At 45.2% G+C, this 19,875-nt stretch overlaps 1 pseudogene; it reads right to left on the bottom strand.

Annotated features, from left to right (window-relative positions):
* The window catches only part of LOC101620167, a 29,112-nt pseudogene that overhangs the window by 8,108 nt on the left and 1,129 nt on the right, over positions 1 to 19,875 (bottom strand).

Below are 19,875 nucleotides of genomic sequence, written 5' to 3'. Positions count from 1 at the left end.
ACTGAAATCTAGAGAGATCAAACAACTAACCCAAGGTCATAAGCTGGTTTGAGCCTACGTAGTTTTGGTTACTGCAGTGATGGAGTTCCTGACCCGTGTGCTCTGGCGCTTCATTTCCGAGACGTGGCAGGAAGGAGGGTGTCAAGGCTGCCTGCGCGTGTGTTGGATCCTGGGATGGACTTGTCCTGCAGGAAGCAATTTATGAGCTGCAGCCCAGGGAGGCTAGTCATGTAATATTTTGCCTATACCGAGTCACTTTAGACAGTGAAGGGGACATTAATACTTAAACCAGGACAGTATGTGGAAACTGGGGCCCGGGATTACCCAAGCATAAAGGAAGGTTATAAAGGGCTTGCAGTCAGGTAGGCCTGACTGGCTGAATGCCTGTCTCTCAACTTCCCTGAACCTCAGCTTCCACATTTGAGGGGGCTAGTTAATCCCTACTTCCTGGAGCTGTGACGATTACATGAGATAATGGGATGGTAGGTAACAGTCATGTAAATATTACATTTTTTTTTTACTTAATAAAATTGTAATCATTTATCATTGGTTTATAATACTGTTTGAATTTAGGGGGAGGTAGCTTTACTTCTGTATGTGTATAAGCCTCACTTTTCCCAGCTCTGAAGTTCTAGCACCTTCCCCCTAGCAGGCCAACACCCGCTACTCTTCCCTCCCGTCCCTTGCCCTACCCTTCTGGTAACCACTATGTTTTCCACAGTCTAAGAGTCATTTTGGTTGTGTTGTTACTTTGTTTGCTTTGGTAATTTATATTCCACATCTGTAATTGTCTTTCACTGTCTGGACTTACTTCGCTGGGCATAATCAGCTCAACTTCTATCCATGTTGTTGCAAATGCAAGATTTCATCCTTTTAAATCACCGAGTAGTCTTCCATTCTACAGTACATATACCACAACCTCATCATCCAGCCATCTGTTGATGGAATTTAGATTGATTCCATATCTTAGCTGTTGCAAATAAGTCTGCATGAACTCTGGGGTGCATAAATCTTTTCAAAATAGTGTTTAAATGCCTAGGAAAGGTGTGACCCCATCATATAGTATTTTAACTTTTAGATTTTTAAGGACTCTCCATATCATTTTCCACAGGGGCTGCACCAAGGGTTAACAAGTTCTTTCTTTGCCACACCCTCACAACAGGTGCTGTTTCCAGTCTTTTAAACATAGGCCATTCTGACAGTTGTGAGAATGTGTGTGGTGGTGTCTCATGTGGTTTTGATTTGCATTTCCCTGATAATACGTGCAGTTGAACATTTTTTCATGTCCAATTAGCTGTCGTCTTTGGAAAAGAAGTATTCAATGCCAATTTTTTGATTGGGTTGTTTATGTCCTTGGATTATAGGAGTTCTTTGTATATTGTGGATGTTAAGCCCTTGTTTGCTTTTTGATAAACAAGTATATTTCAGTATCCATTTAGTAGGTCTTCTTTTCATCTTTGTGATGGTTCTTTTTGCTGTACAAAATTATTAGTTGGATGTCGTGTCATTTATTTATTTTGGCTTTAGTTTTCTTTGCAGTTGGATTTTAGTCTTCAAAGATGTCTTTTTGGTTAATGTCCAGGAGTTTATTACCTACGTTTTCTTCTATAGATATTATTATTGAATATGCAATCAGTGGGATGCTCTTTGTCCCCTTGAGTCTGTCTTCGCCTGCCTCTCTGTTTCACAGGTCTCCCCTGCCATTCTGCCTACCTCTTTCAAAACTCAAGTCTAGTCTGATTGGCTGTGTGTCCTTGGGAAAATCCCTTCCACTCTCTAGGCCTGCTCTCCTCATCTAATTAGAATGTGTGATCAAGGCTTCTGGGGTCCCATCCTTTCTCCTTCCTCTTCAACTGGCCTTCCTGCCCCACCATCCATCCCCAGTCTCATTTTACAGGTCAGTTCCCTTTAATTAGTGAGGCTCTGAGCCTTATCCCTCACAAAATGGAAACTGCAGGTTCATCAAAATCTCATTAACCTCCATTCCCTGGTGGCTGTTCAGGGGTCAGGCCTCTCACACTGGGGGGAAGCCACCTCCCAGCAAGCCAGGGTCCAGGTCTGTCTGTGAGTAGGGGTGGGTGGGGGTTCTGGTTTTCTGGATCCATACAATATTCCACCCACAGTCTCCAGTCCTGTCATGTCTCCCCACCCAGGGCTTGGGGAGAGGAAGTGTTCTTCATCACTTTAATATGAAAACTTGCCAAGGACCCAAGGACACTGGGTACAAAGGGAAATGGCAGGCTTCAAGTGAATTAGTACCCAGCTTGTAGCTGGCAGTTCTCTCCACATTCATTTTACCCCTCCCGTTTTTTTTTCTTACTGGGAGGGCTAACATGGTGTGCTGCTGTGTCCTCTATCATGGCCCTAAAGTTTATTCTTGGACTTGTCAGATCCTGGCTCTGGGCAGACTTGCATTCATCCCCTGGCTCTGCTCAGCAAGGCCACCAATTTATAGGACCTGAGAACAGAGGATTACTTGAGGGAGCCCTGGTTCGCATTCCTGAAACCCACTACCTGGAGTTGGTTAGTCTCTCTGAGGCTCACCGTCCTCACTTATTCTGATAATAAATGAGACAATTATTTAGTACTTAGCAATCATTTTGAAAAGCACTATGGCAGTTTTTTAATGTTAAACATGGACTTATATGTCCCAACAGTCACATTACTAATGTATGTATTCTTGAGAGAAGAAAATGCATGTCTACCAAAGCCCTATATGCAAATGTTTATAGCAGCTCTCTTCATAATTATCTTGAATCCGAAATAACCCAAATCTTCATAATCATCGTGAAATCTCCATCAACTGCTGGGTGGATAAATAACTGTGACATATCCATATGCTGAATTAGTACTTAGCAATGAAAAGGAATATACTATTGGTATTTACAACAATTTGGATGAATCTCAGAAACATTCTGCTGGGTAGAAGAAGCAGATTTAGGTGGCTAAATATTAAATGATTCCATCTATTGACAGTTTGGGAAAGGCCAAGTTACAGGCATAAAAATCAAACCAGTGGTTCCAGGAACTGGAGTTAGGGAAGGGAATCAACCTCAAAGGGACACAAGACAAGTTCTTGGGGTGATGGATATTCTAGGTCTTCATTGTGGTGGTGGTTGTGCCGGTAAACATAATATCAGAAGTCATCAACTTTAAAAGGGTGATTTTATGGGCCCTCCCTGGTGGCGCAGTGAGCACTAAGAAGCTTAAGCCACTTCCGCATGAGTTCGATCCCCTTCTGCCCCGGCGAGGCAGACCTCTCCTGACCCGCCCGCTGATCCCCTCAGCAGGGTACTTCGTCGATTTGCCTGTTCTGCTCCCCACTCTGTCTCTGGTGAATCCTCTCACCCTCCGCATCTCTGGCCTGTACCCCAGTTCTGTATGAATAAAAAAAATCTTTGAAAAAAAAAAAGAAAAGAAAAAGGGTGATTTTATCATATGGAAAGTGTACCTCAGTAAACCTTTCTTTTAAAAATAATCAATCAGAGGTGGGGTGGGAAGAGTGCACTGGACTATGATGATGGCACACGGGTGAATTGGAATCCTGTGGGGATTACACCTGAGCTGAAAAAATGCACAAAATGAAGAATGGTGTAAAAAAACAAAACAAAACAAGCACAAAAAATAAGTCAATAAAGTGTTAGCTAATTTTTTATTTTATTTTGCTATTTTATTGAAGTCTGGCACACAAACAGTAGTATACACCATAAAGTAGACCAATCTCGTGTGTATACTTCGATGCCATTTTACATTTTGTACAATCCTATTAAGACCACCGCTCTCCAGGTGAACCTCTATTTTGTCTTCCATCATTATAGGTCAGTTTTGGGTTCTCATACCCAGTATATCATCTTTTGTGCTTGGTTCCTTGCTAGCTACTGAAGTCATCTTTTAAAAACATAAATCAGATCGTTCCATCTTATTCCCTTACTTCCTCTTCACTTCTTTTTTATTTATTTGTTTATATATATTTTATATCATTGTTCTTTTTTTTTTTACAATGTTTGCCTTCTTTTCTCAGATGTAGTCCCTATAGAGTTTCCACCACCAGCTCACCCTTTCTTGCTTAAAAGTCAACCAGTGTCTTTCCAAAAGCTTCAGCTCAAACCCCAAACTCTTATTTTGCCAGCTAGGCCTTATGGGGTCTGAGCTTGCCTTGAATCCCACTCCCCAGACTGAGCTGCTGACTCCTTCCAGTCCCTGCCCACAGAGTCCTCTGACTGGAATGTCCTTCTGCATTCTGGCTCTTTCCTGTCCTTTAGCTCTCTGCTTCTCAGCCATCTCTTCTCGGAATCCATCCTAAACCCCCATTCTAAAGATTCCCGACTTATATGTTGTGGTTATTTGCCATCTGTCTGCCTCGTGTGCTCTCCATACTCTTCATTGTGGTTTGTAATTGTTCATTTGGGGATTGTTTGTCTTTATTCCTGCATAATCTGAGCATTCCTGCCAGGCCAGGACATGGACCTAGTCTGTGTGCGTATCCATAGCCCCCAGCACCGTGTGTGGGACATACGTTACTAAGTCAATGTACGATGACTGGTTTACAGTGAAATTGGTTCCTCACACCCCTTCTCATGTCCTCCACACAATAACCAGGCAAGGGCAGTAGGCATCCTCAGTCCCCTCTCCGGCGGGAGAAATGGGAGGAAGGAACCTGGGCACATCGCAAGTCCCCACAGCACCGGGTCCTGCCACCACCTCCGGCCCCCTTTCCCCACCTCCTTGAGGCCACAGAGCCCTGTTCTCACTTACCTTTTGATGTTGTTGTTAAATTTAAGCATAACTTAATGTTCCATAAAATCTTAAGAGTACACTTTGATGAATTTTTACTTATGTACTAATGGACGAGGCACACCTTGGAGATATTGGGTTTGGCTCCAGACTACCATAATATAGTGAGTATCACAGGAAAACCAGCCACACAAATATTTTTGTTTCCCAGTGCATATAAAGGCTATGTTTATGCTCCTCTGTAATCTGTTAAATGTGCAATAGCATTATGACTAAAAAACAATGTACAAACCTTAATTAAATGTGGCACAGAGACATGAAGTGAGCATGTACTGCTGGCTAGACATGCTGCATGCACGTGGAGTCACCACAAATCTTCATTTTGTAAAAATTGCGATATCTGTGCAGTGCATTAAAGTGCATCACAATAAAATGAGATATGCACTCAGGGTCCCCACCCCAGTTGAGATATAAAACATTTCCAGCATCTAAGAAGGCCCTTCATAACAGACCCATCCAAACTACCTCCTTCCCCAGGGTAACCATTAATCTCATTTCTATCACCATATTTGGCCTGCTTTTTCAGCTTCATCTAAATGGTCTCACTCAGCATGACCTCATGAATCTGGCTTCTCCCACTCAACATAATGTCTAGAGATTCATTCATGTTGTTGCCTGCAGATTTTTTTTATGGCCATATAGCTTTCCATTGCATGCATATTTCACAGTGAAGTTTGGTCATCCATTCTGCTGATGGGCACTTGAATTGTTTCTAGGTTTTGGTGATTGTGAATAAAACTTCAGTGAACCTTCTTTTGGTAGATGGCAACAATTATTTTGTTGAGTATATACTGAAGAGCAAAATGAATGGGTCACTGATGGGCATGTGGTTCACTTTCTCAGATACTCTCCAACAGTTTTCCAGAATGCTTGTACATTGCATATTTTAGGAACTCAGCAGCCAGAAGGTTCAGCACTGTTCCCCTGCAGCCTCCAGCCTTTCTGAGATTGGATGAGTCCTGTGTTGGATGCTGGAACCCTGAGCGCCCCGGCTCTATTAGCACATGGCAGAGAGAGGGGGGTGAGTTGAATGGCTCTGCAGACTTTCTGCTGGGAGGCTGGCTGGCTCACTGAGCCCAGCAAAGGTTAGGCTGCCTTGCATTTTCTCCTCCGGTGATCTCGGCTCTTAGGGGCAATTAGCCATCAGCAGAGCAGGGAGCTTGGAATACTAACCAGACCCAGCTTATTCTGGGAAGCATTTCCACCTTCCACCTGCTCTCCACCTTACAGCTGGGGTGCCTGCGGGGAGATCCAGGATAGGGAAACATCCTTCTTTATTACCCTCATGCGTTTTATTAGCGTTCTGGGTCAACAGATGCTCTGGCAGGGAAGTGGGTGTGGCTTCTGACCACGCACAGCTATTGCATGCCTCCAGGGATGAGACACTCATCACCTCTCCTGGCTGCTGCTTGTTTCTCCAGGCAGTTCTGCTCATCACTACACAGTGCTTCTTTCTTCATTGTAGTGCTAGTTGTAACATCCCTAAATTGAAAAAAAGCTCAAAGTCCATTTGATGGGAGCCAATTAAGCAAATTATATTACATTCAGTTAAATATGTAATGGATAATCTATAGTCATTAGGTATAGGACTCAAGCATGTTGACATACACCTCTGGCATGATGCTCTGAGAAGCACACACTGTCACTTCTGTATTATTCTTCCCCAAAATGCACACCCTCAATCTATTGGTGAGACGAGACTAGGCAAACTCCAATTGATGGACAGTCTACAAATTAAGTGACCGGTACTTTTCAAAAGTGTCAAGGTCATGGAAGATAAGAGAAATGATCACAGATTGGAGGAGACCAAGGAGACATTATGATTAGATACAATGTAGGATCCTGAATTAGATTCTGGAACAGAAAAAATGACAGTAGAAAAACAGGCAAAATTCAAATTTGATCAGAAGACTACTTAATATTCTATCAATGTTAATTTCCTGCCTTTTATAATTATTCCACCACTATGTAAAATGTTGACATTAAGGAAAGTTGGTGATGAGTGTGTGTACTGTTTTTGCATTTTGGGGGTAAAATTTCAATTATTTCAAAATAAAGAAAATTAAAAGATGATAGTGTAGATCCGAGTTTCTTAACCTTTGCAGTGCCATGGACCTTGCAGGTGATGCCCATGGATCCTTTCTCAGAATAATGGCTTTACACAAGGAATATTATATGTTTAAGTTTCCTAAGAAGACCATTCATATTAAAAGTTATTGAAATTTTAAAAATTTCTGGCATAATTTTGTACGTGCTTCTTTATTAATCCACTCACAAACAAGATCTAGAGGGAGGTGTAATTACCATTGTAGTTTCAAAGTAGTGATTATTTCTACTAGGTATGTGAAACAATTGTAATTTGATATGAAAATACCTGTGATCACTACTGGTGGCTAAGTCACAGTACTGCTAATACTGCTATAGCTTTCTGCCTACATTCAAGTTAACGGAAATGAGAAATTTCAGTTAGAGGTTAGTGAAAATAAGGATATAATTTTTTCCCATTCAAATTCACAGACCCCCTGAATTCTATTTGTAGTCTGGCAGTATCTATTACCTCACTAATGTAAATGTATATTTATTGAACTGGAAAGAAGCTCATAATATATTGGTAATGGGAGGAAAGAAGGTTATAAAGCAGTATGTACAGTAGGATCCCATTTTTATAAATTAAAAATGTGTGTATGCATTATGTATTCATTCACCAAGCATTCCACCATCATCTACCTTGAGTTGGACTTTGGGAATACAGCAATGAAAAAGACTGGCAAGGTTTTTAACCTTTCCTGGAGCAGGCAGCTGGAAGCATGAATAACTTGCAACAACATTTTGAGTCATTATTTGTCTTTTTTTTTCTTCTTGGTTATCTGTATTTTTCTAAGTAAATGTGTATTTAGAAATACTTATTTCTAAAAGATAGAAATGAAGAAATTTCACCCTCATCCTAAGTTCAATTCTGATTATGGATAATATACTCCATTATCCCTAAATCTGCTTTCTTATGCCCCCAAAACTGCTCCCCAGCCCATCATATTGCCTCACAGCACATTCAGTCCTTCCTTTTTTCAGATTGATCAGTTCTGAGTCCCCTGATCGCTATTAACCCAACATGAGCAAATCTTTTCCTCATGATGATGGACTTTCTTTGTACCCACCCTGATTTTGCCACATTCCTCTTATAATGTAGAGATGAGCTCCAGATAAGTTTGGCCTCACTTCCACTGAAAAGAGATGATCACCTCCCTCTTTCTAAACATCATCTTTCCATTTATGTAGTCTTAGGCAATGATCAGTTTAAAAACAGCTTTATTGAGGCCCTCCCTGGTGGTGCAGTGGGTTAAAGCACTGCACTAAGAAGCTGAAACCACTTCCCATGAGTTCGATTCCTGCCTGCCCCGGAGGAGATCCACATGGCGCGGCAGACCTCTCCTGACCCGCCCGCTGCTCCCCTCAGCAGTGTACTTCGTTGATCTGCCTGTTCTGCTCCCCACTCTGTCTCTGGTGAAGTCTTTCGCCACCCCTGAGTCTCTGGCCTGTACCCCAGTTCTGTATACACAAATAAATAAATCTTTAAAAAAAAACAGCTTTATTGAGGTATAATTTGCATGCCATATATATATTAGCTTGCTAATGCAACATATAAATATGTTATTTTATACTTCTATAGATCGAAGATCCATGTCCACCTGGATCTCAGTGGATAAAAACTGGGTATCAGTAGGGTTGTGCTCTTTTGTAAAGGCCAAAGGGGAGAATCTGTTTCTTTGCCTCTTCAGTGGCTGGAACGTAGCAGCAACCCCAGTGCACGGCTCCTTTCCTCCACCTCAAAGCTAGCAGAGTGGGGGAGCCCTTCTCACAGTACTATCTTTCTAGTTCTCCCCTCAGACTCCCTTTCCAAATCTTAAGATCCCTTGCTGTTAACACTGGATAGTCCAGGATAAGCTCCGGAGTTTAAAGTCAGATAATAAACAGGTTTTTTTTATTTTTTTTTAAAGTTTATTTTTACATCATTTTGCACATTTTTTTTTCCATCTCAATTGTAATCCCCGTGGGTTTCCCATCACCAAATCACCCCTGTGCCACTACCATAGTCCCGTGCATTTCCCTCCCTTCCCCCCCGCCCCCGTTTTTGATCCCATTCCCCACTCCACCCCCACAGAATGTCTCTGGTATATGGTTGTTCATTATTTTTGTTATTTTCTCGCCTGGTCCATTATACTCCTGCTATGAGTGAAACCATCCGGTATTTTTCTTTCTCTTTCTGGCTTAAGATAATAAACATTTTTAACTCAGACTTCCTTGTCACATAACCTATTTGCAGATTCTGGGGATTTGGACTGATATATCTTTCAGGGGCTGTGATGGTGGTGATGGTGCCTACCACACCATACCAGTTCACCTTCCAGTGTGTACAACTCAATAGTCTTCAGCAATACTCATAGAGTTGTTGGAAACCATAATCAGTTTTAGAAATTTTTTTTAAAGATTTATTTATTTATTCGTACAGAACTGGGGTACAGGCCACAGATGCGGAGGGTGAGAGGATTCACCAGAGACAGAGGGGAAGCAGAACAGGCAGATCGACGAAGTACACTGCTGAGGGGAGCAGCGGGCGGGTCAGGAGAGGTCTGCGCGCCATGTGGTCACCTCCAGGGCAGGCGGGTATTAAACTCATGCGGAAGTGGCTTTAGTTTCTCAGTGCTGTGCTTTAACCCGCTGCACCACCTGGGAGGGCCAAGTTTTAGATATTTTTTATCAGTCCATAATAAATTGCAATATCTATCAGCAATCTTTCCCATTTCCTGCCAATCCCAATGCAAACCCTCTCCCCAGCCTACTCCTTGCAACCATTAGTCTACTTTTAATTCTTGTCTTAAAATTTACCTTACGAGGGAAATACATTTTGATCACCTTAAGTATATTAGATATAGTAGGTATGTTTTGTTGTTGTTGATGGCCTTTATCAGAGATTTCCTTCTTTTCCTAGTTTGTTAAGTGTTTTTATCAAGAAAGAATGTTAAATTTTGTCAAATGCTTTTCCTGCAACTATTGAGATTATCATATGGGTTTGGCCCTTTATGCACCAATAACGGTGTATGTAATGAATTGATTTGCATGTATTAAACTAACCTTGATTTCTGGGAAAAATTCCACTTAGTCTTAGTGATGGTCCTTTTTATATGTTGCTGTATTTGCTTTGCTTGTGCCTCGTGAAGGATTTTTTTTCATCTGTATTTATAAAAAAATGTTGAAGTATAGGTTTGTTCCTTGTGATGTCTTCAACAATCATTTTTTAAAAAGTCACACTGTTCTCTTATCAGCAGTTGCGTTGTCTGTAATTCCCTTCTACACCAGCCAAGATGTTTGGTAACCTGGGTGGTAACCTGGGCTGGTGCCAAAATGGACACAATCATATATTTCAATCTTAAACTTGCCTATTGTGGTCCTCAGTCTCCTGTGATTATGAGGCCATTGAGTTTTCAGAGTGACGGCCTCGTTGCTGGAATGGACTCCTAGTCCAGTGCTCTTTCCCTGTGACAAAGCCTGGCAGGAACTTCACTGTCCCTGAGATGAACAAGATGGACCAGTGCTTTTAAAACAGTGTGCATATGAACATGTAGAAGACTCACCAGGAAATCTTGTTAAAGTGTAGATGCTGCTTTGTGGCTCTAGGGGTGGCCTGGAGCGTCTGCATTGCTCTTGGGTAATGGGATGCTGCTATCTGTGGAGTCCACATTGAGTAATAAGGAACTAAAAATGTTTTTTTCAAACTTCAGTCATGTGAGTGCCGACTTCATATTTTTTGCCATAGTTTTCATCCATCTGTACCATTTAAAAAAATATTTTTTCTTTTCATTCACCAGCAATTTAATGGCATCTTTGGGTGAAATTTAGACTCATTCTAGGCAGTAACATGCATCAAATCAAAGATTTTATGTGCTAGTTCTATGTTTTCCTAATCCACATTAAATATACCTATTCAAATAAAGAAATATTCATCTGTGTGCCACCAGCAATTGCCTCACATGCCACTGGTCCACACATTCCCAAGACAAGCAGTGTGTTAGAATTTCCAGTGGGATGAGAATGTGGTTCTTGCCCTTTAAACATCAGCACACTTTAATTGGACACTTTTGACTTGTGTCTCATGATTTTGTCCCATTTTTCTCTGCTGCAATTTGGCCAGCGATTCCTGTCTCTCCCTCTATTATCCACTCTGATTAACTCAGCTGCACCTGTCAGCCTTTATTCCTGTGAGCGCGTGGAGCGAGGCGTGCTGAAGAAGTCGTTAAAATGCATGAGTTTGATCATATCCACTCTTTCTTTTCCAGGGCATAGTGGGCTGAGTCGCTGAGCCCCACATCTGAGCTTCCCTAGGCTGAGGGTTCATGGCCTTGGGTGCCTGTGGGAACCAGCAGATGTGCAGGCATCATCTGGTAGACATTGTTGGGGCAGGGCTAGTGGGTTTCCTCTGGAGTGCTTGTACCATGGGCGGCAGGAAGCAGAGACTCGGCTGGTCAGTGCTTTAAACCTCCAGCTTGGTGCGTGTGAAGATAGAACAGTTTGGAAAAATTTGATTCCTCCTGTTTCTATTGGTTTCTTTGGTAGAAGAAATTACTCACTGAGCCACTTTGTCTTCATCTGTAAAATGGGGGTAACAGATGACTGCCATGTGAGAAAAAAGGTGTAATAGTTATGAATTCAGGTTTTGCTGTTCGATAGGCTGGGTCTGTCGTTTACAGTGTATGCGGCTGAGAGCAAATCACTTTACCAATATCAGCCGCCTCTTCTGTTACGTGGAGATAATAATACTTACTTTACAGGGACAATGGGCATTAAGGGGCTTCAGGTCAGCACTCTAAAGATGATAGAAATGGCTATCATCATCATCATTAGTATATAAATTACTTAGCAAATTTAGAATATTTTGATATTTCACATGAATTTCCTCTGCCTTCCTCGCTCCTTCTCTTCCTCCCTTCTTTCCTGCTTTCTTTTCTTCTCACCTTCCTAGATGTATCCAACTGTGGCTGCAAGAAGCAGTGGGAGCATATTCTGGAAGAATGGATTGTGAACAGATCCTGGAGGGACTTGAATGTTAGGAGGATCAGTGTGAGTTTCTACCTAAAGGCAATAGCGAGCCATTGAAGGTTCTGTGGAGCAAAAACAGGATGTGGTGAAAGTGAGGGAGAAGTTAGCAGGAGCTGGAGCCCTGTGTGCATCAACCCAAGGGCCTGGGGATCAGGCGAGAAGGGTTGGAAGAGCTGCTTTTTTGCCCCAAAGCTTAACTGTGAGAAGCAGCCCCATTCCCAAGGTTCACCTTGTCCACAGACCTCTGGAGCCTCCGCCTCACTGTACCACCTCAGACAAGGGCCTGAGCTCTCTGAATCAGCAGCAGGGGTGGTCCCTGGCCTCTGCCTCTGCAACACCTCCTGCCTTCCCAGCAAAGACCTGCTGGGTCCTCCAGGCTTCCATCATCTTCCAGGCTGCTCCTCTCAGAGATTAATTTGTTTACTCCCTTGCCTGGAGATGAACTGAGAGAACTAATCGTCCATCAGCCTGGTTCCCCCAACCCAGCACCGCCCCGCCCCGAGTGTCCATTTTCTGGCAAAATATGTCCTTGCTGCTGCCAAGGCTGCTTGGGAAATGCTAATTTTATCTTCGAATTAAAATTTGTTCTCTTACCCTCGTTTTAATAAAAAAGAAGCATCCAGAAGCACTGCCATGGCGCGGTAGAGAAAGAGCTGACATCATTTTTAAAATGCCTTCAGTCGCACTGCCTTCTGAACGGTGAGTCCGCTCACCCTGACCCCCTCCCGGTCTCCCCACCCCCTGAGGCAGCATTTACATTTCTTAATAACCCCTCATTAATATTCATGAGAAGGGCGGGTAATAATGGCTGAGCACACCGCACTAATTCAATTTCCACTGCCTCGGCGTGTTTACTTAATCACCAAGGGACCCGGGTTACTCAGTACAATTATTTATTCGGAATTGGATCTGGAGGCATCTGGACGGGAAACGGGGAACCAGGAGCAAAAATGGAAATCGAATTCTCTTTGTCTTTGCCTCCCAGCCACCTCCTCCTGACTGTCTGCCAAGGCTCCAGGCAGCCAGCAGGGGCCAGAGGACAAGCCTCCATGCGGATAGTGCTGGGCCTGAAGGCACCGGCATGTGCTGAGCTTGAACACACTCCAGGTGTTCTGGCCCTGGCAGCAATCTCTCAGCATCGGTGGCCTAGGAGGCATCACCAGGCCCAGCCAAGAGTGTGTCTGCACAGCCAGCCAGAGGTGGGGCCAGCAGGGGATGGCAGGGGATGGGTCCAACCTGGATGTGCGCTGTGGTCAAGCATTTGGTCCCCTGGAAAAGTGAGAGTTTGTGGAATGGGGTCTAAATAGTGCATGCTCATCTGTTGCACTCAACAACTGTCACCTCTGCGAGTGGCCCTCCCCGGCCCTGGGCATGAGGCTAGGGTCTCATCTCTCACACCTGTTGCATCCAGCATCCACTTGACCAAGTCCTTGCTCACTGTGAGTGTTCACACAACATTCTTGTTAGTTCTGGAGGTCCACTTCTCCCAGTAGACTGCCAGGTTCATGGAGGGCAAGTCCCATGGCTGTCCTGGTCATCCCTGTGTCCCTCGCAGTTAATGTCCAGCACGAAGTGATGCCCAGCAAACATTTGTTGACTCATTGACAGAGTCTCAAGTCTCTGTTTCCTTGTCTACCAAGTGAAGATAAGAATATTAACCTTGCAGCAGCTTCTGGGTAGAGAGATTCAGTGGAAATCAATGAACGTAGAGTGCAAAGTGTTAAGTTCAGTGCCTGATATATGATAGCTGTTCAAGTAACATGAGATGCTATTATTATTTCTGGTTGTGGTAGAGCAGAGAAGGGCTAGCTAGCTGCCCTGGGCAGCCCAGGAGCCTGAGTGTGGAGGGAGCTCTGTTCAGAGACTTGAAATAACTTCCCAAGTTCACACAGCTTGTAAGGTCAAACCTCAATTTTGGTTTTGCCACTTGAGAATCAGATGCCTTTAGCAAGTTGTTTAAATTTTAACAAGAGCCTCGTTTTCTTCCTCTGGAAATGGGAATAACAAAGTGATCACCTGTTGGATTGCTAGGGAGGATTCAGTGAAGTCCCTCTGACAATCAGCACGAAAAACTCAATAAAAAGAACTGTTGTGATAGCAGATATAATGGATGGTAGTCCAAGCAGAGTGTGGCCTGAATATATTTATGTGTTAACTCATTTATTTAGTCATGCATTCAACATGTATCATTAATCCCTGCTAGGTGCCTGAGCCAGTGTTAGGCTCTGAGAGGGAACAGAGGTGGAGGAAATGTATTGATTGCTTCCTCTACCAGGAGCTTCTGACTCATAGGAAAGATAAAACAGGAGTGCGTGTCTTTGGCACATCAGCAAATGTCAAGGTCATGGGAGTTAAGGAATATTGCAAAGATGGCTTCCAGTTTGGGGTTTAGGGAAAGGCTAAAGGGGTGGCATCTAGGCCAAGAAGGAGAATTTGGACCAGAGTGAGACGGAGGAGCATCCTAGGCAGAGGGATCAGTCAGAGTAAGGTCTGGGAGTGAGAGAGACTCTTACGCTTAATGAAAACATCCTCCACTTTGTCTAGTACCATTATTTAGACCTCTCTACCTTGATGTTCAGCAAACTTCTGTTCATCCCTCAAAGCCCAGATCCAACTGACCTCCCCTTTTCTTCCTTATGTGCGCCTACCACATCATAAAACTTCTCATATACATTCTACTGCTTATCTATTGGTCTCCAGTCCTCACTCTTCAGTTGCTGTGCTCTGTATTGCAAGGGGCTGACCCCCACGGGCTGCTTTTGCTAGGCTTCTGGGGATAGCTGGATTCCAGCTGGGTTTGGCCAGTGGGAGGCACTTGGTAGGAGGCTGAAGAGTTGGAGGAAGGGAGAAGCCAGGGTTTCTCCCTTTCAGCCTTGACCTGGGGTGTCTGCAGTGGTCACTGTGTCTCCTCTGAGTCTACAGCTTTCCTATAGATCTGTAGTGGTTCCATGTTCTACCAGGTGTCCCTGCTCCCCACCTGGCAATACAGCTTCTTCCTCTTGTCCCTAATGGTCTAGGGAGCGCCTGTCGTTATTAGTCTTTGGGCTGCTTCACTGTCTCCAGTTGCCTCTCAGCTCTTCTCTTACCTTCCTCTCCCTAGGTTAGAATTCCTAGGGAATGGTATTTTATTTTATTTTTTTGCAAATGCAAGTGGCTAGACACTGATTAATACTCTTCCCCACAGGCTGCAGGCTACTGGTGGGAAGTGCGCCATACTGTAACCCAGGGCCTGAATATAGAGATGTTCCTGAAAGGAGAATGAATGAATGAGTAAAAGATTTTGACTCCATGGCTTTTCCAAAAATGTTCTACTCTTAGCAAAAGAAAGAAGCACAGGGAAGAACATTTTCCCCTGACATCAATAAATATTTGTGCTAAAACCACATCAGAACTAATGCCAAAGAAGTGTTTTGTAAACAACAGAAGGCTTTATAAATAGCTCTATGCCTATAAAGTTCTTTGTAAACTGTAAAGCGCTGTACTCACATTAGGCTTTCCTACTGTTTCAACCCAGCTCAGTGTTCCTACTGAGGTGGCTGTGAGCTGGAGAGGCTGAAAGAAGAAAGGGAAGATAATGAATGGGTTGGAAGTAATGTCTCAGCCAAATAACAACAGGCGGGAGGTAGCACAGGGGCCAGTCGATGATTTAATCATTACAGATTCGTTTAGAGAAGTCCCTACCCTCTCCCTTCCTGCCTGCAAAGCACCTGGACCCCCAGGTGCCCAGCCAAGTCCCTTCATTAAAATTTCTCAGAACTGGGGCTCTATTGGAAGACAGTCAAGGCCTGCCAGCTTGTCTGCCCAACAAGAGGAGGGAGGAAGCTGCTGGAGGGGGCATTTCTTTAGAAGTCTCCTGGAACAGCGAGGCCGGCAGGCGGAACTTGGGATTGGAGAGGACAGTGAGTGAGAGGCAATGTCAGAGATGCAAGGGAGTGACCCAGCCCAGCTTAAATGGGGTCTCGAAAAGCAGAACGCAACAAGGATTTAGGGATAAGTAAATTTTTGGAAGGTGATCATTGGAGACTCTTATTTTTCTCATCTGGCCCTGACTCGAAAACTTCTCTCCAGCTCAAGGTCTCATTTGTTTTCAGGACATAGTGTTCTCTTTGTATCTCTGGCTTGGGGATTTGGGTAACAGGAGATCGGTGTGAAGGCTGCATGAATACACCCTTGTAAAGTTGGAGTGGGTCTCTGTCAGTGGAGCTGTCTCTGTAAGTCAGAGGAGACAGCCATGTCATTCATTTAGCTGCCACAGAAAGAAGATGGGATTTCGCTCCGCCCACCACCACCTTCTCTGCCTGGTGAACTCCTCTTCTACTCTCAAAACCCGTAACCCCTCACGCATTCCCCTCCTGGGCTTCTCTCTGTACTCCCACCCCTCCCACCTGCCCCCACAGCGAAGCCTCCTGGCTTGTATAAAGTACCTTTCCCCGACCCATACGTTGTGGTGGGTAATTCTTCCGGAGTGGGGGGATCAGTTCAGGGTCATTCTTCTAGATAATCTTGTGTTTTCAAAACGAAACAAACAAACAAACAAAAAACCTTGGTGTATATATGAATAATGTAGAAACATAAATTGCCAGGAGAAAAGAAAGGGAATGAAAGTAACCTTTTTTTGAGTATCTGTGGGGGGGGGGGGGGGGGTCTGTGCTATTTCATTTGAAGCCTTCATTGTCTTGAAGATTGTCCCTCCTGTGTAAATCTGATGCTCATCCAGCCCCTCCCCCCCCACCCCCCACGCAGCTCCTCCCAGCAGTGTGGCCAGCCTTCCCCACACCTTCCCCTGTGTCTGAACAGCTCCCTCCTGGAGGCTCTGACTTCCTGGTATGTCCTTGCCCAGGACCTGGAGCTGGGGCTTGCCCCCTCCTGCTCTGTCTGGAGGAAGTGCAGTTTTGTGGTAACGACTCTGGAATGCTGGTCCTTCCCTTCTAAGAATCTAGCACTACAGGATTCTACAGACCCTGGAGAAGGGAGAGGGGCTTCTGCTCTGAGACATGAGCCAGTCTATGCCAGACTCCAGGACCACGGGAGACCTCAGGGCCCCTAGAGACTCCAGGGCCCCTAGGCCTCAGTTCCACAGACAGCTGGGAACATGACCAGCCTGGAGGAAAACCCCTGCTTCCCTGGCTTCAGGCCTGTGACCACAGACCTGCGAGTCCCCGTTCCTAATTGATGCAGTCGCTTGGCAAGCAGAGGCTGTTGGTGTGGAAAGCGAGTTGGGCAGGTTATTCCTGGAGAGACCTCCCTTCCGGCTGAGAAAGCTGCCTCTGCCAGCCTGCAGGGCCCCTCCATGACAACAGCTGCCGAAGGCCTGGCAGCCCCCACACTTGCCCCCCTCCCCTGCTCCTCCTGTTTCCCTTTCTCTTTCTCCTGAGCAAGGAGCTAATTTCCAGCTAGCAAATTTCTACCAACTGCCTCCTAAGTGCCCAGTGCTGGGTTAAGCACTTGACAGTTATCACAGGTTGGAATCTCCATAAGCAAATGTGGGGTGGGAGTTACTTATAAGAGATCAATACTATACCAAGAAAAGGGGAAAAGCGGGATTGGACACGCGGAGAAGTCACCTGGTACAGGCTCTACAAAACCTTAGCCAGCCCAGGAGGGCGCTCTGGGAGAGCAGCGCCTGGCAGGGTTGTTCTGATGGCCTGAAGTGGCCAACACTTTCAGCTGCTGCTCCCCGTCTCCAGATGTGGGCTGCCCCAGGGGGGCTGTGATCTCCAGCCTGGTGCTCTCTGCAGCAGAGGCAAACCTGAAAGGCTGGCTGCTGGCCACACTCCCCAGGGGCAGGGAGCTCTGCCTGGGGGTGACTGGGCAGCCTTGTCTACCGCAATAACCATGATGGGATTGAGCCCCCACCACAACCCATCTGTGCAGGAACTGACTGGCTAGTTTTACAGATGAGTTCATGGGTTGAGCAGCTTGCCCAAAGCTGCTTCCAAGAAAGGAAGAGCTAGAAGTCAGGTCTGTCCATGGCAAGATTTTGTGGTCTCCTCACCACTCTGTAGGGGTTCTTTGTTCTGGGCATCCATTTTTATCCATTTCCAGTAGGTATAAATGGTAGCCAGATGGGGAGCGCTTAGGGCAGTTTTCTGCACGTTTTACCCCTGCAGAGTCTCTCTAGCATTCAGCTCTTTTCACTCACCTGCCTCTAGCACTCCCAGTCTTCTGCTCTCAGTTCCTGTAGCCCAGAAGGTTCCACCTCCTGCTCTAGGACAAAGCATGTGACCCCGACTGAGCCTGTCAGTGCATCCCATTCCTTGGCTGGGCAGTGGGTCACAGCTGGCATGTGGCTGAGGGGGAAAGTAGTCAGAGTGAATTCAAGAACTTTTGCAGGAGCTGCCTTAAAAGCCTTGTTCTTGCTAGCAGTACTTGAAACTGCAACTATATAGAGCTGATGTTTTAATGTATTCAGTACTGTGTAACAGACCATCCCAAAGCTTAGTATTTTGAAGCGACAATCACTTATTATTTTTCATGATTCTGTAGGTTAGCATTGGTGCTTCTGTTCCATATTATAGCGGGCTGGAAGCAATGGGAATGGGGGTGGGGGTCGGGAGCCTCGGAGAAGGGGTCAGGGAGGTGGGAGTTTGACTGAGGAGTAGGCAATAAGGAGGAGCATTTTTTGCAGAGTTTAAAAATGTAATAACACTGACTGAAGTCCATCTGCTTTTTTAAATCACTGGATGCTAACAGTTCTAACCAATGTGAGTGCTCAGCACCCCGCTTGGGCAGACTGCCAAAGGCCTTTGTATATCCCATTTCATTTTCCTGGAAGGTGATCTTCTTCCTTCCCTAAGCCTCCACTCCCCTCTGCCCTTTGAGGGTCATAAACACACATGCCTACAGAGAAGAATGGGAAGCTTTCAAGAACCCCCTTATATTGCCTCCTTATATTTTCCCTTTTTGTCCTTCAGGTTTCAACTCAAATGCTGCCTCTTCCAAGAAGGCTTCCCTATGTTTCTACCCGTTCCTATGCTCCCATGGCCCCCCTGGGCTGCCTCTACCACAGTTGTGCTGGCACTGGGTGTTGACGTGGTTTGTTTTCTACTCGCCCACTGACTGGCCACTGCTTAAGGGCAATGGCTGCCTTGATCCCTCTCTGTGGTGCAATAGTGCCCAACACACCACTGTTAGTCAGATGACTACATGAACAACCTTATTTCCCATCCAGTTCTGCTCCATCTCTGAACCCCTGTGCCACAGTGGGGGAGAAACCCTTTCTGAGAGCACACTTGAAACAGCTCAAGATCGCCAGTGTCGGGGGACACCCGCCCCTGAGCCTAGTCCTACCTCAGCACAGGCCCTCTGCCCCCGTTACGAGGCCCTGTCGGAGGCGTGACAAACAGCTTGGCTGATGGCTTATAATGTCAGAGATGATGGAAACAGGGAGGCGATGGCTGAAAGAATGGGTCGGGGACGCTTGTCATAACTTTATTTGTGGGAGGTGAGCTCCTGTCGGACGGGTGATGGATGGCAGCGGGGCAGGCACAATACAGACCCTGCCGCTGCAGCTCCCCCTTCTCTATAAGCCAGATGACTTTGGGGATGAAAAATGACTTTCTTAGGCGAACCGGGGGGAGGGAGCTGCCAGGGAAGGGGACCATGTGTTTGCACCTTAGAACGACTTCTGCTTTTCTTGCTGAATTCAGTTTTGTCTAGTCCAGTCTGACAGTTTCTTTTCTTTATTCCTCCCGTCCTTCTGAGGAGGTTATTGATGATAATCCCAGGCACATTGCTTGACTTAATGCTCAAAACTATCTTAAAAAGGATGTGCCCTTTATAGATGAGGAAACTGGGGCTTGAACAGAGGAAGTAATAAGTTCAGCTTCCTGTGGAGGAAGAGGAGACCTGGGAGTTGAACCTGGTGGCAGTCACGCCAGAACCTCTCTCGATCATGATGTGACGAATAAAGCTCACAGAAGTAGCAGGTGCCTTGTTCCTTGGAAGCACAGTGAACAGTTAATCTGACAGGAAAAATCAGGAAGGCTA

The sequence above is a fragment of the Condylura cristata genome, unplaced genomic scaffold, assembly GCF_000260355.1.
Source record: "Condylura cristata isolate star-nosed mole 26May11 unplaced genomic scaffold, ConCri1.0 scaffold00022, whole genome shotgun sequence".
Lineage (NCBI taxonomy): Eukaryota > Metazoa > Chordata > Mammalia > Eulipotyphla > Talpidae > Condylura > Condylura cristata.
This window is presented reverse-complemented; position numbering and strand designations above follow the sequence as displayed.